The sequence below is a fragment of the Maylandia zebra genome, linkage group LG5 (assembly GCF_041146795.1).
Source record: "Maylandia zebra isolate NMK-2024a linkage group LG5, Mzebra_GT3a, whole genome shotgun sequence".
NCBI lineage: Eukaryota > Metazoa > Chordata > Actinopteri > Cichliformes > Cichlidae > Maylandia > Maylandia zebra.
In genome coordinates, this window is record NC_135171.1 from 26,184,146 (window position 1) to 26,203,413 (window position 19,268).

At 42.7% G+C, this 19,268-nt stretch overlaps 1 long non-coding RNA gene across 1 annotated transcript; it reads left to right on the top strand.

Annotated features, from left to right (window-relative positions):
• The first annotated feature begins 3,578 nt into the window (after positions 1-3,578).
• Positions 3,579-4,862, top strand: LOC143418641 (uncharacterized). Its single transcript, XR_013098659.1, has 3 exons — positions 3,579-3,667; positions 3,746-3,802; positions 4,235-4,862. It is a non-coding gene; the product is annotated as an uncharacterized LOC143418641 (long non-coding RNA).
• Positions 4,863-19,268: the final 14,406 nt, after the last annotated feature.

The following is a 19,268-nucleotide window of genomic DNA, read 5'->3' on the forward strand; positions in this document are numbered from 1 at the left end:
ATCTATCATCATTCTTTATGGATGCTGTGTGTGTGTGTGTTTGGCAGTCACCTGGGTGTGATGTGATTTACATGGACCGTGGCTTGTAGGTCCTTTTCATTGTTTCAAAGTGCAAGTCTGGATAACATCTGAGTGTGTGTGTGTGTGTGTGTGTTAACCACCCAAATGTGACTTAGGAGGACCACACTGTTATTGGGGGACTCCGTCAAAGTTTGCTTCATGGTGACATCACTCTGGTTTTAGGAGGGGTCTTCTCGTATGTCTTGACAGTTTGACCTACAGCATGCAGAGCTGACTGCATGTGCTTTGTTTCTATGTTGAAATTTTTTGAAACTCAGGCTTGAACATTAAGATAGATAGTACTATACAACTTCTTAACTTGTTTTAGGCACTTTTTACTGCTGTAGTGCATGGGCTCTCTCTGGCTGTGTACTCTGGCTTCTTCCCACAGTCCAAAGATGTAGCTTATGGGGTTAGGTTAACTGGTGATTCAAAACTGCCCTTTGGTGTGAATGCAAATGCTTGTCCTTCCATGTTAGACTGGTGATCTGTCCAGGTTGTACTGCCCTATGGTAGCTGGTATAGGCCCCAAAACTGCTACCCCACAATCCTGATAAGGATAAGTGGAAGAGGATGGATGATTGCAAAGGAATCAGTTGTTAATTATTGTAGCCAGTATTTTTTTCAGAAGAAAACATTTCTTGAGTGGAAAGCCCCCCCCCCCCCCCCCCCCCCCCCCCACACACACACACACACACATGCAAATTAAAGACAGAAGCACAGGACTGCCCAGTACAGTTGCAAGAAGAGCACTTGGTCTAATCTTTGTGCCATCTTTTCTTTGTTGCAGGATCTTGATGAAGAAATGCCTCAGCAAGGCTCAGAAGCCATGCATTCTTCTTCAGTGCAAGATTTTGAAGAGGTAACATTGACCTAGGACAGATTTTAATGAATGTTTCTCATGCACGATGTGTACCTTACGCTATTTGCCGATAGTGAAATGGTCTATTCATCCTCTTGAGTGATGCATTTTTAGTAACTGTCAGATTACTGTTCTTTTGTCTTCATTCTCTATCTGTTACACACGAAGACTGAGACCAGCCAGATTCAGAAGACTGTGAGCTGCCTAAAGCCGCAACCAAACAGCTTTCCAAACAATGATCTGGACCTGAAACATCCAGAGCCTGAAAGGGTAAATATAATCCAGTGTACCACTTAATGAACTAATAATTTAATCTATCATCATTCTTTATGGATGCTGTGTGTGTGTTTGTGTTTGGCAGTCACCTGGGTGTGATGTGATTTACATGGACTGTGGCTTGTAGGTCCTTTTCATTGTTTCAAAGTGCAAGTCTGGATAACATCTGAGTGTGTGTGTGTGTGTTAACCACCCAAATGTGACTTAGGAGGACCACACTGTTATTGGGAGACTCCGTCAAAGTTTGCTTCATGGTGACATCACTCTGGTTTTAGGAGGGGTCTTCTCGTATTTCTTGACAGTTTGACCTACAGCATGCAGAACTGACTACATGTGCTTTGTTTCTATGTGGTTTGAAACTCAGGCTTGAACATTAAGATAGATAGTACTATACAACTTAACTTGTTTTAGGCACTTTTTACTGCTGGTAGTGCATGGGCTCTCTCGCTGTGTACTCTGGCTTCTTCCCACAGTCCAAAGATGTAGCTTATGGGGTTAGGTTAACTGGTGATTCAAAACTGCCCTTTGGTGTGAATGCAAATGCTTGTCCTTCCATGTTAGACTGGTGATCTGTCCAGGTTGTACTGCCCTATGGTAGCTGGTATAGGCCCCAAAACTGCTACCCCACAATCCTGATAAGGATAAGTGGAAGAGGATGGATGATTGCAAAGGAATCAGTTGTTAACTATTGTAGCCAGTATTTTTTTCAGAAGAAAACATTTCTTGAGTGGAAAGGCCCCCCCCCCACACACACATGCAAATTAAAAACAGAAGCACAGGCCTGCCCAGTACAGTTGCAAGAAGAGCACTTGGTCTAATCTTTGTGCCATCTTTTCTTTGTTGCAGGATCTTGATGAAGAAATGCCTCAGCAAGGCTCAGAAGCCATGCATTCTTCTTCAGTGCAAGATTTTGAAGAGGTAACATTGACCTAGGACAGATTTTAATGAATGTTTCTCATGCACGATGTGTACCTTACGCTATTTGCCGATAGTGAAATGGTCTATTCATCCTCTTGAGTGATGCATTTTTAGTAACTGTCAGATTACTGTTCTTTTGTCTTCATTCTCTATCTGTTACACACGAAGACTGAGACCAGCCAGATTCAGAAGACTGTGAGCTGCCTAAAGCCGCAACCAAACAGCTTTCCAAACAATGATCTGGACCTGAAACATCCAGAGCCTGAAAGGGTAAATATAATCCAGTGTACCACTTAATGAACTAATAATTTAATCTATCATCATTCCTTATGGATGCTGTGTGTGTGTGTGTTTGGCAGTCACCTGGGTGTGATGTGATTTACATGGACGAAGTTTATTAGTTGATATCTGCAACTGAATTGAAAACACCTCATCTTTCCAACTGTCCAAAACAAATAAATGTTGCAATATTTTGCTAACAGTGTCACAATCATCGTCTGGTGTGCACAACAATATCATCTTTGGACAAGTGCATTCAGTGTGTGGGACTGGTTTCCTCCCTCAAGTGGCTTGGCTATAAGTGCAAAGGTGAGACATTTAGTGAATAGGTACATTATATAGTAAAAAGCATTAATGGAGTTCAACAAGTTAAGACTAGCTGAAATGAACACTGCTCCCTTTTTAATTAATGGGTGGTCACGTCTAATTAAAGAAATGTAGTATTACCTCATTGGTGCAGGACCTTGTAAAAATGGTATACTTGGGATTGTCCTCAATTCCCCATTCCATAACATAAACTGCTCAAAATAATAAAGGGAACACTTAAACGATGCGATGTTACTCCAAGTCAGTCACACTTCTGTTATATCAAACTGTTCACTTAGGAAGTAACACTGACAACCAGTTTCACATGCTGTTTTGCAAATAGAGTAGACAACAAGTGGAAATTATAGTCAATTCACCATAATAAAGGACTGGTTCTGCAGGTGGTGACCACAGACCACTTCTCAGCACTTATTCTTTCTGGCTGATGTTATGGTCACTTTTGAATGCTGGCGGTGATTTCATTTTAGTGGTAGCATGAGACAGTCTACAACCCACACAAGTGGCTCAGGTAGTGCAGCTCATCTAGTGTAGCACATCAATGTGAGCTGTGGCAAGAAGGTTTGCTGTGTCTGTTAGTGTAGTGTCCAGAGCATGGAGGTGCTACCTGGATGTGGAGTAGGCCATAGGAGGGCAACAACCCAGCAGCAGGCCTTAAATAGTAAAACTATGTACTATAATTTCCAGTATTTGCTCTGTTTTTTGTCATATCTCGTTGTTAATGTGAGGTTTTTGGGGGGGTTGTATGTGTTTGGTTTTTTTGGGTTTTTTTCCCCCACAATTTCTCAGATGAAATTGCATTAAGTGATGCTGAAACAAAGGACAGTGAGAGTGAATCAGATGATGATGACACAGCACTCACAATGTCGGCGTGTGGCACCAGTGAGCCTGTACATGCAGTAGCTGATTCCACAAACACAGCGCAGCCCCAAGACACTGTAGATTGTGGTAAGTTACCACTAGCTTGGTTTCTGTGGATAAAATGTTTGTTACAAATATTAAAACTTAATCAAATTGTGTAATCAGCAGATGAAGGACTACTCACAATGCCTGCAGCAAGTGAGACTGCTGCTCCCTCTGAAGGTAAGGGGTGCAGTTGGTTCTCGAAGCTTATTATTGTTTCATCACTTTGCAACATATGGCAAACTGCAGAGTGGTGGCAAAAAGTCACTTGGATGAGTGACAAAATGTTTCTCCCACTGAAAACGCTACGTCCAGATTAACAGAATCAACGTTTTGGGATTTACTTACCTGGATGATTGAGCATGCATCAAGAGACTTTTATTCAACTTTTTATTCAGTCTTTTATTCACAGCGGAACACTAAATGTTGTCTCATTTTAGAAATTTGATAAATTTTCAAACAGAATTTTAGCTCGTTTTGATATTGATGGTAGCAACACATTTCAGAAGTTAGTACAGGGTAGCATCCATTCTTTTAACAAGCAAATGTTTTTTGTTTTTTTTGTTTGGTTTTTTGTTTGTTTTAACTACTACTACTTTATATATCTTCCAGAGAAAAATGCTGCTCAATCCCACAATTCCCGAAGAGCTCCCAAAAACATGTGGTCCAAGGCTGAGGTTGCTGCAGTGATGAGGCATTTTAAAGACCACATAAACGAAGGGAAACTAGCCACCAAAAATGAATGCAGTCATTGCAAATTGGTAGAAGATCCGGTGTTGGCAGGAAGAACAGTTCAAAACATAAGAGATTTTGTAAGAAACAGAGGATTAACTGCAAAAAGGCAGAAAAAAATGAACTAAAATAACTGTTTAGAGAGCTGTGGTTTTACATCTTGGTCAGATTGCCAATTGTTGTTAACACTGATGTTCTGTTTAAAGAAAAAAAAGTTCTTGTTAAATACAGAAGTAGTTTGTATTTCATAATTTTTACATTTAATTTATTTAGGGTTTTTTTTGACGGGTTATATTTAAAATAAAAAATTATAAATGCATATTTTCTCCCCTTAATATTTACCTTTAAACTATTAAAATTCATTTTAAATGTTTTTAATTTTTCTGTTTTCTATATTTTTATATTTCTGTGGGAAGCGTGGGCATTTTTGTCCATAGATTTCTTTTTTTATTTATGGTTAAAATTAATGTTCAGATCCAAGAACACTAATAAAATGATGTTCCAGTAATCCTGTGTCCTGTCAGATGTGTATTCATGGTAATGATGAGCTATTTACATATTACATCATTGTCCCTTTAAAGACCCAATATTGTTTTTTTGGACCTCATAAAACACATTGTTGTCAAGTGGACAATGTCTCCAGAAAACACAATAGAGTCTGGTTGGTGTGTATCAGTGTATCTAGACTTCTATAGGGAGTGTATGAGGTCTGAAGTGACCCAAATTTTTTTCAGATTTTTTCGAACACTTTAACCTCGCTCCCTTGGCTCTAAGTCCTTTCAAAAGGGTAGTCCACTTAAACCACCACCGGGCGGATTGACGTAGTATAGTCCCGCCATACCACATAGACCCGTATGTGTGTGTGTGTGTGTGTGTGTGTGTGTGTGAGACTGACTACATTGTATGGACTACACAGTGTACTTCACTAACACGTACACAGAAAAGGTTTCTCTCCAAATTGAGTTACAACAATCTTTGAGTCAATTATTGTACTTGTCTGAACGATCGGTCTACAACAGTTCGATCAAGTCCCCAGCAATCTGCTTGAGCTTCCACTTCACAACTGAGTAACACTCAGTCGCACAGACAGCACAAATGTGATCCACATGTCAGCAGAGAATGCACCAATTGTAATTTTTCAAAAACAAGCTTTTCTCACAGTAAACTATATAAGATACAAGTGATAGGATTGTCACAAATTGAAAAATAAAGTGCTCTGCTACTACAAAGAGGCTCAAATAATTTCTGCACCCAGCATTACCTGACATAGTTTATCTTGGCAAACAAGAGCAGGTGCGACAGATTAATATAACAAAACAAACGTCAGGTATTTAGTTTATTTTCCAGTATGTTTTTAAATTGTCCAGACAAGAGGAACTTGAACCTTTTTTCTTTTTTTACTCATCTGCATAATTTTCACTAATTTGATCCTTTGCTCATACCGAGGCTGTTGGCGCTGAGCTCTGGATACACTGTAAAAAAATTGTACTATAAAAGTATTTTACTGTGTATTTTACAGTTTTGTACTGTTCTTCTAGAATATCATTACATTTACATAAATAGACTGTGATTTTACATTTCAAATGTAACTTAAAGTAAAATCACTGTAAATATAATAAAACATAATTTTCTTGTTTTTTAAATGTATTTGTCTGTACATATGCATATTTAGATTGTTAAAATATATTCAGAAATGTATCATAATTTCACAAATATTTGTCCGTTATTTGAAAGATTGAACTGTTAAATTCAAATGTAATGCTATGGGAAAATATATAAAATGATTCTTATAAACTTTTTTTTACATCAAATAATTATTGTTGTTTAGGGCAATCATGGCTCAAGACTTGGCAGTTCGCCTTGTAATCAGAAGGTTGCCGGTTCGAGCCCCGACTTGGACACTCTTCGTCGTTGTGCCCTTGGGCAAGACACTTCACCTACCACCTCCTGGTGATGGCCAGAGGGGAATTATAAAGCGCTTTGAGGGTCTCATAAAGCGCTATATGAATGCAATCCATTATTATTTAAACCAACTGTTAACTGTGTATTTCTGTACATTTAAGTATTATTATTCATATTGCCACATTCATTGACCTTGTTTATCGGTAATTTCATTGTTTAATCACATTAAAATGTTCCTAATTTAATGTTTAAAAGCACTTGAAAAAGGCAAAATCCCATGTAAAATTAGGGCAACAAACTGTATTGTCATTACTGAAAATAACCGTATTTTCATGAGAAAGTTATTTTCTGGTATTTTCTGATATTATTTTGGCGTCCCAGCTGCCGGAATATTACTGTTTTTTTAGGATTTTTTTTTTTACAGTGTAGCTTTAGCTTTGTTGCTTTGTTAGTTTCTTTAAAGTTTCAGCGTTCAGCTGGATGACGGTGATTTCAGCATCTGATTAGGTTTGTTGTTACATAGTTTTTTTGTTGGTTTAATTTAGTGAATGCCATTCATAATGAAGCGCTGTAACTGTGTGGCTGCTAGTGTGAATGACTGTTTGCCTGCAACCTTTCATGTGTATTAGGCATACTTCAAACACAGCAGCTCTTAATCAGACGATGGTTGGTTGACCGGCTGAGCACGCTGAAAATTGGCCAATTCTGGTCCCTAACATTTGGATCGCTGCATCTTTCAGTAACTTTGAAGTTACTCCCGAAGAGTCAACTGTTAGCATCTTGGCCTTAAGAATCAGCTAGACTCACAATTTGAACTTGTTTGGCCCACTTAGTATGTTTGAATAGGTGGCGTATCTGTACTGAGTAACAAAGTTGACACCAGTTATTTCCATAAAGGCATCCTGTGCTTTTCTGTAAGATCCTTTTCAGAAACCCCAGGCCAAGTGTGACCATACTCCTGTGACACTTAATGAACAATATTAATTGTCATGTACAGATGTCAGTAGGAGCCTTGAAAGAAACTTGGACTTGGATGTTTAACTTTTCATCCAAAATGGCTTCTTCAGTTCCAAAACCAAATGTAAATGTGCAAGATAAACAACATGTACACTATAAATATATGTATGAGGAATTGTATGCCTGACAGGTGTGTTCTCCTGTCACTAAAAAAATAATTTTTGTACAGTTTTATGAAGAATGGAAGGAATGACTTCCTGAAGTGTTCTTTATGGCACAGGTCTGAATAAGAGCCCTGGTGCCGCAGTAGAATCGTGGAATATCCAGGAGGGAATTTCAAACTGACTGCAACGGTTGCATCCTGTTACAGTAACACACTCAGATTGCTCTTTCGAATGAAAGCCATTCTTTCACAAATGGCTGCAGAGGTAGAACACAGAGCTAGGTGTTTGATTATTTTATACATCCGAGGCACTGAACACAACTGAACACAAAGATTAAGAAGTGTGGCCCAGTACTTCCCTTCATACAGTGTATGCTCTCACAAACAATAAAAAACATTAAAGTAAAGAAAAATTTAAAAATGAAAGAAAATTAAATTTGTGTTGCAGAAGAGTTTGTTTTCTTTTAACCATCTTGAGGTTTATCTTGTAACCCTTTGAGTTTGGGAACAACTTTATAGTAGGAGACTAAATGCATATTAAACATGTATTAACTTTTTATAACAATGCAGTTACATAATATACCAGCCACAGAGAGCTAATGTGATACGGGGTAATGTGTTTAATAGACAGTATTGCATGTAAGTAAAATGACTTTGCTCCTTCAATTTATGTGTAGTTATACAAGTGGCTTCGTGCTTAAGATGGTTGTTATGTCACCTCCTGACGTTTGTCCCCGTCATTAACCTGGGATTAGCGTGGCAGAAATGGAAGTGAAGGGTCAGAGAGTAAGTGAGTCACCCCACTGCACAGTCTGTTTTCCAAGCCCTGAATTAGCAGTTAATGCTTCCCTCTTATAAGTGAAAAAAATAAAAACATCTTTCCTCACCTCAAGGGAATTTGTGCAAGTGTGCATTTTCTGTGGATGTGCAGCCGATAGTTGCACAAGTGGCCAGGAGATATTACATGAAGCTGCTACTTTTTAATCTTTTTTCTGTGTGATTGTGATTCTCATCAGAAACGTGCTGCCGATTTGCACATCGAGTTCAAAGTTTAAGGCGGTTGTGGCTATTTGGCTGCCAAGGAGGTATGAATGGGGAACGCGTTTGGCTGACGCTTCTGAAGGGGGCAGAATTTGTTTTATGAGGGTAATTGATGCTTTGCTGCAGGAGAAGAGGGCAAAGCAGGCATGAAATTGTGCAGGGGATCAGATCCGTATCGGAGCATACGGGAGAGCTGAGGGAGAACAACGGAGCCTAGCAGCCCGGGGGCGGCTGGATTAGGGTGCTGCTCAGCACTGAGGTACAGTTAAGAGCCAATTTTATTCTCTAGCAACCCAATCAGTGGAAAAGCCCTGTATCCTATTAGAGTCAAGTTTAGGGAGGAGAAGCAGAGCTGCTGCAGAACGGCCATTAAGACATTCGTATATATAGCCATCCGAACAGAAAAAAAATAAAATAAGAAAACCCCCAAAATATTCACCCAAGAAACTTTTCTATAAGTAAACTCACAACTTGATATCTTGAAACTAAAACTGATAGAAAAACTGATGACTTTGTGCCTTTTCAGGGGTCATCCAGCACTAAAGGCTAAGAAAATGAACAACTGAGCAGGTGGTTGCCTGGTCATTTTACACCTGATTAAACCGCTGATCTCTCATTGTACCCAGGTTTACACCGCGTGAGCAGCGAGCAGGGTCATCGGTTCAATTCCCCCTGCGCATTCTTGTGTCATTGTGTTTGGAGGCGGCGTGGAGCTCGCTGCTGACAAATGCATAGAGGGCACAGCTCATCAGGATTCCAGAGCTGTCTATCTGTGAATAAGGAGACCGAATTGGCTGTCAATCCCTAATTAATAAACTCTGCTTCTCTCCCCCTCAACTCTGCACAGGGTTGTCTGATCAATAACCATTGTGCACTGCCTCAGATGGAAGCCATTCAGATTTATCTGCTAATATCCTGGGTGATAGCCGGAGCTAGACTGGAGATGACAGTAGGCTCAAAGCCCATTACCTCCCTATTTACTGTTTTAGATTCTGCTATAGTCACAGCCAGTTGGTGTCTCTAGAGTAACAAATAGGGGAAAATCTCCTCCCGCTTCCTGGGACAAGTCAAGGACAAAGCCGATTGAAAACATATGACTGTCTCTTCGTTTTAGCTTGATTTCTGGGCAAGCACGTGCAAACACGTGCACGTGTGTGTATGCAGATGTAGACATCTCTGTTTCAATATACTCAATGTGAAATATGCAAGTTTAAACCGGTGACCTGCTTTTCCTGTCTGGCAAAGATTTTTAAAATAATCAATTCACTTGCCATCGCCTTCTTTCCAATCAATGCTCCATCTCCTCTAAAAATGACAACCCGTTTCAAAACAAGCTGGTTAATTTCTAAATCCTCATCCTGTTATATATAAATCCTGCTGCTTTATCTTCAGCCCAGTCAGCTGCAGTCAGTCTGCACATCCTGTTCATCTATCAGCAAAGTCTGACAGTAGTACAAATATTCCTGTTATTCACAGTGATCTACAGCCGATGAATAAAATCAGACACAGAAGCAGAAGCTTGGAAACAGAGACGAAGAGCTTCACAATTAAGAGTGGCACTGGATCGACTCCAGTATCTACTCTGGTGCCACATAAAAAGCTTAAGAGTGAATTCATGAGTCCCAACCTTCACTCACAGGGACAGCTTTTATAGAATTTACAAGAAGATTTATTTTACGGTTGTACCCATAGACTATATAAAAGATGGAGGTAGCCACTGTGACGACACAGAATGGTTTGTAGAGGCCATTTTTAAGCTGTGGCTTTAGCGAAACATAGCAGTTGGCAGGCAAAAATGGCATTATTGGGATGAGAGGGTGAAATCCAAAAGTTATCAGTTAATGTTCGCAGGCTTAATTAGTTATTTTGTTGTATCCTATTGATTATGTGGATGAACTGGTCACCTAATTCTATTATTTGTTGGATTACGGCATTATAAATGCCAAAAAACGACTGCACGACCTGATGATTAGGTTCAGAGTCCAGTTTTTCAACACATCCCACAGGGGCTCTGTTGGATTGAGATCTGATGACTGAGGAGGCCAGTGAACTCAGCGTCAGGTGCAAGAAACTAGTCGGAGATAATTTGAGCTTTGTGACATGGTGCATTAACTTGTGGGAAAAAGTAACGAGAAGGTGGGTAGAATGAGTTCCTAAAGGGATGGACATGTTAAGGAACAATACTCAGGTAGACTGTGGTGTTAACCTCCTAAGACTCGAACTCTTCCACGGCATGCATTTTTTATTTCTCTTTGATATTTGGGCTGATTGGGACCTAATGAATGTAAAAACAAAGAATTACCAGATTTTTTTTTTTTACCTAATTTTTGTTTCTAAGAAAAATGAGAGCCACATATGAGAATATTCGTTTCAAATTTCGATAGAACAGTAGCAGTATAATGTCCTCGTCAGTGGATATCAGGCCCTTGTAGAGCAAAATTGAGTATTTTGGTCTAAATAACCCAAAATGTAATGTCAACATATGTGGACGCCAGGTCCTAGGAGGTTAAATGATGCTCAGCTCGTACTAAGGGGAACACCATTACACCACCAAAACCTTGCTTTTCATGCTCAACCTGAACTTCAACAGGTTGTTTTGAACATGTCTACGGGCCTAAATGAGTTGCTACCATGTGATTAGCTGAGTAGATGTATTAACAAGCATTTGACAAGCGTAGCTAATAACACAACTCACCGTTACTTCTCATCACTTCCACTCTTCACTTTCCACTCCAACAACAGCAACTTATACTCTCTGATTTAAAAGGATGGCAACTCATTTCAGACTTTGGAGTTTGGAGGATGTAGTTTGTGGTAGACAACTGCAGTACACAGACAGGGCTCTTTCCCACCCTTATTCACACTATGTTGACAGCTTACTTGGTCTAATAACAGTTACAACAGAAAGATTCTACTGGCGTTAATGTTATAATGCTCAGGTTTGTTTAGACCAGTCAAATGCAATGCTGATTCATCTTTATGGTTTCAGTAGTTTCCAGTGCCATTAAATTATTGCATGCTTGCTTCAACCCAGGTAGACACACTATATAAGACAGGCTTTAAATAAACCCTAAGGTAAGCTAACCTTCATTTGGGAGAGAAAAACAAACATAAGGATTTCCTGGTTCAACTTCACACTTCTGTCTTTGTCCTGGCAGCTGCTGACACATTTCCCTTTCTAATAAGGGTGTATTTTGCTGGGTGTGTTTACTTCTGCAGCTGAAGGGCAGCCATGTTATGACACTTGAGCAATTACTATATTTTGGCCAGTAAATTATAATTAATGAAGTTTAAAAATTAGATCATAGCTGCGACAAACCACACATTTCACTGTGAGGTCAAACTGTGCCTTATTATACAATCATCATAATTATGTGCACAATCAGCTTTGAGGGCAGATTTTAGGATACTGGTGGGGCTGGAGTCTTTAGGTTCATTGCGGCTCCGCACAGGCTTCAGGTGGCCCACACATGGGAGGTCTTGATAAGCACTTTGCCACAATCATTATTCTTGTTCAATGGAGTTGAACTGAATTATCAGAACATCCAAGAAGGGATTTGAATTCAAGGTGCGAAACTGGGTGATGTTTATGCTCCATCACCCAATTTCAGTGGCAAACTTGTTGTTAGTGCCGTCCTGCGGAGTGAGCTTTCCTCGATGTTATCTCTGTTGATCACTTGGGGGCTGATTACAGAGGCTGGCCTGAGATACGATGGTGTCGGCACACAAATTCAGAGTGCGGAGGGAGGATTGAAGCACACGGGAGACCCATGCTCGGGAATGAGATGTTAGCACCCTCAACAAGCTTTCACATCGTTTGTTTTGCAACGATTGAAACTATCTACTGGATCACAGCCTGTCGCAAACTGGGGATTATTCTGCATATGCTTACAAAGCTTTAAAGTGACATTTTGGAAGTGTGTTTGACTTGCAAAGTGGTCGCTTGTGTGTGGTATTTAACGGTGATAAAGACTGCAACAGGCCAAAGTCCATGTACTATTTAAATAGACATATTTGCCCAATTAGATGATCCGTAGAGGGTTAAAAGCAAACACATACACAAATCCCCCCGCCTCAAAATAACCACTAACCCAGCCGCCCACACAGGCATGCACACACATACACAAATACAATCCATTAATCTGCTTTTTGATTCAGGTCTTAATCTCCTGTCTGCTACTCCACTGGCAGGTCCCGCCTTCCAGCTTAGTAGTAACAAAGAGGCTGGAGATTCGTGAAGAGGCTCAAACAGGCAGCATGCATCATAAAACCTGTTTATCTCTGCTGTAACCTTGTTGCCCATGCACATGTGTGTGTTTGCAGGGACCCGTGTTAAAAACACGTTTAGCTGCAGGTTTGGGGGTTGATTACATGTATTTACCAATGAGACTTTTCTCAGTCTCACAGTTTCTTTCTGTTCGTCTACAGCTGTGTTGTACAACAACATGCGATCAGAGTTGGTTTATTAAATTGTTGGTCCTTGCAGCGGTGCTGGAGCAAACTGGAATTTGATGTCGATCCAAAACGTAAAAGCCTGATGATTTACTGCTAATAACCATGCAGGGAGTGCGAGGCCTGTTTACTCATGTGCAGATGTCTTGATTACCGAGCCATTAGATGAATTGAGATAAGCTTTACCATGCTGCTCATAGATCCTGAATATCCCCCCGTGCAAATAATCAGCGCTTGTCAGTGCAAGGTTAATACAATATTCTATAGAGGGCCTCGAAAGACAACAACACGGCAGTGCAGAAAAAACTCGAAGAATGAAATGAGACACCCGCCTTAAAAACTGTGCTGAATCATGTCTGCAGCCTTGTGGGACCAATGGACTATGTCCCAGCACTGATAGCTTGACAGATGATACATTACCATCAGCTGCAGACTCTATTGTTATGACAGCAGGAAAGATGCTATCATTGGAGCAATAGCCACAATCTGATAAACACACACAGCATACTGTAACACAGAGTAAACACTAATTATAGTGACTTTTTCCTGCCATAAAAGCACACACAAATGCAGTTTTTGCTTCTCTTTACAAGTCACACTGGAATATTGGTGAAGTACTGTGCAGTTGCCACTAGATGTCTCACTCCATGCTTGTTTTTAGGCCACACACACACACACATGCACACGCACGGTCACATGCAGGGTGCACATGGTGTGTTTAATATGACCAGCCTAGCCACTCTCCACATGTGTCGCAGTCTCCTCTGGGAGGACAGGAATGCATCTGCCTCCCTCTGTCTGTCTAACACATTTCTGGGAAAATAGCCCAAATCTGAGGCTCAGGAGGAGGGATACACATACTCACACAAACAAATATACACCTGCGCGTCTGAGCAAAAATAACAATCATTTGTGCAAATATATTAATGCGCTCCAATTTTCATTTCATATTATTGAATTTAGAAAACATTGGTGTGATGCTGATTATCCCTACATGCTGGAAGAAATGCAGTAATAACGCTGGTAATGATAAAGATTTATGCAGCAGTTTTCTAAGCCCGGGTCCAAATAAAAAAGTGAGCATATCAGCAATCCATTAGCTCTAATGAGGGGAGAGTTAAACTTCTAGATCTGTCAGGTACTCAGAAGCAGTTTCAGCAAATACAGAAGGGTTTGCCTATTTGCTCTAGTAGTGTTTTGAATTTCTGTGTTGTGTTTTGCTGAGGGCAATAGGTGCCTTCTGGACGACGGAAAGCAATGAATAAAGGAAATGCAGCATGCACTATTGGAGCAGGAATTATGGTAAAATTCATAGAAGCATAAGCCACTTCTAGGTCGATAGCCCTTACTTCTAGGGAGAAGCTTGCTGATTAATTAAGCGTGAACTGTTCAAGGATTTTCTCAGATAGGATTGTTCTCCAGCAGCAGAGTGCTGTTAACATTAGAACTTCAAAATTTAGTTGGAAAATTAATTAACAGAATTTCCATTATCAGTTAATCAGTCAGCACAAACATACATTCACTGGCTTGAGTTTCTGCTGCCTTTTATGTTTTGTATTACTGTAAATGTAATACGCATATTTGTGCTTTATTTACTGTTAGGAAAGGAAAATAGCATTTTTCTACTTTAACTACCTAATTTCTAAATCAATTATGTCATAAATGATTTAAATATAATTAAATCAAGTCCAAGTCCAAGATAAGCATGTACTTTATATATAAAAGGGGGATGACGCTTTGATGTTGCCCATTGGTTTGTTGGCTATTATGATAGTGTTCACATATAATAATTATATGTAATTCAGGAATTGCATGCATTGAAAAACTGAGCACAGACTTCTTGAATTGGCTGTTGGTGCAATTAACCACAGGGGCTATGTGCAACCCATTAACCACACGCAAGTCATATTATTTGTCTGATAATGGCATTAAAATGCTCCTGAAGGCACCAACACCACAATCATGATAGAGCGGTCGAATTAGTCACCTAGCAGACTCTGTGAGTATCCACCTATCATTCAAAGTGGTCACGTCCCAAATTGAAAAGTATTAATACAAATCCATGAGTCATCAAAAGATTTATACCTGTAGATGTCACAAAAGGGCAAATTAGCTATAGAGAAAAAAGCAACGTCTTGTTGGGTATTTCAACAGTAACTCTGTGAGGACGGACCAATAACTATATAAAAGAAGAACATATTGTGGCATCATTCGCTAGCTGTGGACTTGAGTGTTAATTTTGGTATTTTGAAGCCAACAGTGACCTTACAAAGCTAGTTAGCTTGGTTACAAACTTATATAAGCAATAAGCCATCCAAAATGCGCCAAGAGCACACAAACTGTTAAGCACTCTAGGTTATTGATTCAAAGTAGTAGCAGACTAGCAGACTCCAGCCACAGCAATCTTTGTCAGGATATTTGTCAATCGGCAGGCCACACCTCTAACTCAATCATGGAGGTGGAGGAATCACAACACAGAGTTGTTACAAGGGGGGAAACTATCTTTGTACCAGGCTGTGAAGACACCATTAACGCTATAATACTGGTCTTTTTAACATAGGGATTGACTCCTTTTTGAAGTCAGCTACAAATGAGAGTTGGGCACATCTGGACCTTCAAACACATTCTCATCCCGCACGTAACATACCGACGCTATGTGACAAATTGTCAGTATGTTACGCTTTCGGAGGCTTGAGAGCCGGTTGGAATGAATGTAAATATGTTTTATATTGTGATCATGAATCGCTTTGGAAAACACTATCTGACAGGGTAAAGGTTATGGTTAAGGTTTGGGCCGGAACTGATGGCTGGAGCATATCTTACTGCCACAAGCGGCATTCTATTGGATTCGAATGCAAATGTGGTGCGTCTCATAAGGATGCAGAAGGGTACCTTTCACGTTACTATGAGATGTTACGCATTGGGAATGAGAATGCTCTGGGACCTTTGGTTGTCCCTGACCTGCCCAATGTCCATGGGAAATTAGGATTCGAATGCAAATAAGTATACCATGAAGTTTACTCCCCAAATGGCTTTCTATTTTGTGTGATTTGTGTGAAATCACAATATGACTTTGTAGCTTTTATTACAAATGGAACTGCTGTTTTTTTGGTTTTCAAATTAAAATCTACACATATGGGTTTGTGTTCAAGGATGCAGTTTCACTTGAAATGCATTTATGAGAAAGTTCGTTTGTCATCCCTAGAAGATATTAGGTCACATCAAAAAAAAGAAAATGGAGAATGTTGAGTTTTTAACAAGACATTTACTTCTAAGTATTGATTTACTGAAGTCAGAGGTAAACGTGTGTGCTCAGTTTCTGGAAAGCCGATGTTTTTAAGGGTTACAATTTGAATCATCAGTATGAGACCAAACATGCAGAGAAATACAGGAATCTGACTGATGCAGATCATGTACATTTGAACCTTTTTTTTTTTCAAGGGATGGAGCAGTCAAGACCAGCTTTGTGATTTCTCACAAAATCACAAAAAACAGTAAGTCTAATGGGGTGTTTATCAAAGAGTGTTTGGTGGAGGCCCCTCCTTGAATCGCTACCTTATCGTGGTGGAGGGGTTTGTGTGTCCCAGGGATCCCAGGGGCTATGTTGTCTGGGGGCTTTTGCCCCCTGGTAGGGTCTCCCATGGCAAACTGGTCCTGGGTGAGGGACCAGACAAAGAGCGATTCAGAAGACCCCCATGAAAAGAATATCGAGGGAACAGTTTACCCTGCCCGGGATAGGGTTACCGGGGCCCCGCCCTGGAGCCAGGCCCGGGGAGGGTGCCCGAGGGCGAGCGTCTGGTGGCCGGGCCTTAGTCCATGGGGCCCGGCTGGGCACAGCCCGAAGAGGAGACATGGGCCCATCCTCCCGCAGGCCCACCACCCGCAGGAGGCGCCATAGGGGTCGGGTGCATTGTGAGCCGGGTGGCGGCCAGGAGCGGAGGCCCTGGCGGACCGACCCCCGGCTGCCAAGACTGGCAATAGGGACATGGAATGTCACCTCTCTGGTGGGGAAGGAGCCTGAGTTGGTGCGTGAGGTTGAGAGGTACCGGCTAGATATAGTTGGGCTCACCTCTACGCATTGTCTGGGCTCTGGAACCAGTCTCCTGGAGAGGGGCTGGACTCTGTCTCAGTCTGGAGTTGCCCCTGGTGAGAGGCGGCGGGCTGGGGTGGGTATTCTTATATCCCCTCAGCTTGCTGCCGGTACGTTGGGGTTTTTCCCGGTGGACGAGAGGGTTTGTTCCCTGCGCCTTAGGGTCGGGGAACGGGTCCTGACTGTCATCTGCGCTTATGCGCCGAGTGGCAGTTCGGAGTACCCAGCCTTCTTAGAGTCCCTGGGGGGGGTGCTGGAAGGTGCTCCACCTGGAGACTCTGTTGTCCTGCTGGGAGACTTCAATGCTCACGTGGGTAACGACAGCGAGACCTGGAGGGGCGTGATTGGGAGGAACGGCCTCCCTGATCTGAACCCGAGCGGTGCTTTGTTATTGGACTTCTGTGCTAATCACAGTTTGGCCATAACGAACACCCTGTTCGAACATAAGAGTGTCCATAAGTGCACGTGGCACCAGGATGCTCTAGGCCGTAGGTCGATGATCGATTTTGTAATCGTATCACCAGACCTGCGACCATATGTTCTGGACACTCGGGTAAAGAGAGGGGCTGAGCTGTCAACTGATCACCACCTGGTGGTGAGTTGGATCAGGTGGCGGGGGAGGACGCTGGACAGACCTGGTGCACCTAAACGCGTAGTGAGGGTGTGCTGGGAACGTCTAGCAGAGGCCCCAGTCCGCGAGATCTTCAACGCACACCTCCGGCAGAGCTTCAACAGCATTCCGAGGGAGACTGGGGACATTGAGTCCGAATGGACCATGTTCAGCGTCTCCATTGCCGAAGCTGCTGCATTGAGCTGCGGCCGCAAGGTGGTTGGTGCCTGCCGTGGTGGTAATCCCCGAACCAAATGGTGGACACCAGAGGTGAAGGGAGCCACCAGGCTGAAGAAGGAGGCCTATCGGGCTTGGTTAGCCTGTGGGACTCCGGAGGCAGCCGACAGGTATCGACAGGCCAAGCGGAATGCGGCTCGGGCAGTGGCTGAAGCAAAAACTCGGGTGTGGGAGGAGTTCGGAGAGGCCATGGAAAAAGACTTTCGGACTGCCTCGAAGAGATTCTGGCAAACCGTCAGGCGTCTCAGGAGGGGAAAGCGGTGCTCTACCTGCACTGTGTATAGTGCTGGCGGAGCGCTGTTGACGTCGACTGAGAAAATTGTCGGGCGGTGGAAGGAATACTTCGAGGACCTCCTTAATCCCACTGACACGTCTTCCGGGGAGGAAGCAGAGTCTGGGGATGAGGGGTGTGACCCACCGATTTCCGGGGGCGAGGTCACTGAGGCAGTTAAACAACTCCTTGGTGGCAGAGCCCCTGGTGTCGATGAGGTCCGCCCCGAGTTCCTGAAGGCTCTGGACGTTGTAGGGCTGTCTTGGTTGACACGTCTCTGCAATGTTGCGTGGAGATCAGGGGCAGTACCTGTGGACTGGCAGACCGGGGTGGTGGTCCCCATCTTCAAGAAGGGGGACCGGAGGGTGTGTTCCAACTACAGGGGGATCACACTCCTCAGCCTCCCCGGGAAAGTCTATGCCAGGGTGCTGGAGAGGAGGGTTCGTCCGCTAGTCGAACCTCGGATACAGGAGGAACAATGCGGTTTTCGTCCTGGTCGCGGAACACTGGACCAGCTCTTTGTCCTCTCGAGGATACTTGAGGGTGCATGGGAGTTTGCCCAACCAGTCTACATGTGTTTTGTGGACCTGGAGAAGGCATTCGACCGTGTCCCTCGGGGCGTCCTGTGGGAGGTGTTGCGCGAGTATGGGGTGTCTGGCCCATTGCTACGGGCCATTCAATCCCTATACAACCGTTGCAAGAGCTTGGTTCGCATTGCCGGCAATAAGTCGGACTCGTTCCCGGTGGGTGATGGGCTCCGCCAAGGCTGCCCTTTGTCTCCGGTTCTGTTCATAATTTTTATGGACAGGATTTCTAGGCGCAGCCAAGTGGCGGAGGGCTTTCGCTTTGGTGGCCTCAGAATCTCATCTCTGATTTTTGCGGATGATGTGGTTCTGTTGGCTTCATCGGGTGAGGGCCTCCAGCTCGCACTGGAGCGGTTCGCAGCCGAGTGTAACGCAGCGGGAATGAGGATCAGCACCTCCAAATCTGAGGCCATGGTTCTCAGCCGGAAAAGGGTGGAGTGCCCACTCCGGGTCGGGGATGAGTTCCTGCCCCAAGTGGAGGAGTTCAAGTATCTCGGGGTCTTGTTCGCGAGTGATGGGAGAAGGGAGCTGGAGATCGACAGACGGATTGGGGCTGCGGCTGCAGTAATGCGGACGCTGCACCGGTCAGTCGTGGTGAAGAGGGAGC